We start from the raw sequence: 1,186 nt of genomic DNA on the forward strand, positions 1-1,186 counted from the left end.
TGCTGGTTCCTCCTCCTCCCTCTTCCTCACCTTCCTCTTCCTTCTCTCTCTTTTCATCCCCTTTCTTCTCCTCCTCCTTCCCCTCCTTACCCTCTTCTTCCTTCTCTCCCTCCTCCTTCCCCTGCCCCCTGGCTTGGGAAGCAAATGGAAGGATCAAGTCTGGAGGCAGGGCAGCATTTAAGAGCCCATTGCAGTAATTCGACAGAGGGAGAAGATTTCTTTAAGTGGGGAGGGAATTCAAGAGATAATTAGATATTTAGGTAAAAACAACAAGTTTTAAGATTTAGTTGCATGTCGGAAAAGGGCAAGGAAGAGGAATCGAATATATGAAGCCCAGGTTTCTGGCGTGAGTGACTGCATGGTAAGGTGAGCCATTTCCTGAGACAAATACAGGTTGGTGGAGAAAAGAGAATATCATCAGAAACCTGGGCTTCATATATTCGATTCCTCTTCCTTGCCCTTTTCCGACATGCAACTAAATCTTAAAACTTGTTGTTTTTACCTAAATATCTAATTATCTCTTGAATTCCCTCCCCACTTAAAGAAATCTTCTCCCTCTGTCGAATTACTGCAATGGGCTCTTAAATGCTGCCCTGCCTCCAGACTTGATCCTTCCATTTGCTTCCCAAGCCAGGGGGCAGGGGAAGGAGGAGGGAGAGAAGGAAGAAGAGGGTAAGGAGGGGAAGGAGGAGGAGAAGAAAGGGGATGAAAAGAGAGAGAAGGAAGAGGAAGGTGAGGAAGAGGGAGGAGGAGGAACCAGCACAGGATCCTCCCCTCCTTCCAACACTCAGTTCTCTTGGTTTTCACAGCCCCCCTCCTGTATCTCACTTCTTAGTCTCCTTTGCTGGTTCCTCCTCCTCCCTCTTCCTCACCTTCCTCTTCCTTCTCTCTCTTTTCATCCCCTTTCTTCTCCTCCTCCTTCCCCTCCTTACCCTCTTCTTCCTTCTCTCCCTCCTCCTTCCCCTGCCCCCTGGCTTGGGAAGCAAATGGAAGGATCAAGTCTGGAGGCAGGGCAGCATTTAAGAGCCCATTGCAGTAATTCGACAGAGGGAGAAGATTTCTTTAAGTGGGGAGGGAATTCAAGAGATAATTAGATATTTAGGTAAAAACAACAAGTTTTAAGATTTAGTTGCATGTCGGAAAAGGGCAAGGAAGAGGAATCGAATATATGAAGCCCAGGTTTCTG

At 47.2% G+C, this 1,186-nt stretch overlaps 1 non-coding gene across 1 annotated transcript; it reads right to left on the bottom strand.

Moving 5' to 3' along the window:
- Positions 1 to 437: 437 nt before the first annotated feature.
- Positions 438 to 1,167, bottom strand: LOC124233007 (small nucleolar RNA snR86). The gene has a single exon (XR_006886956.1). It is a non-coding gene; the product is annotated as a small nucleolar RNA snR86 (small nucleolar RNA).
- Positions 1,168 to 1,186: the final 19 nt, after the last annotated feature.

The sequence above is a fragment of the Equus quagga genome, unplaced genomic scaffold, assembly GCF_021613505.1.
Source record: "Equus quagga isolate Etosha38 unplaced genomic scaffold, UCLA_HA_Equagga_1.0 147365_RagTag, whole genome shotgun sequence".
Lineage (NCBI taxonomy): Eukaryota > Metazoa > Chordata > Mammalia > Perissodactyla > Equidae > Equus > Equus quagga.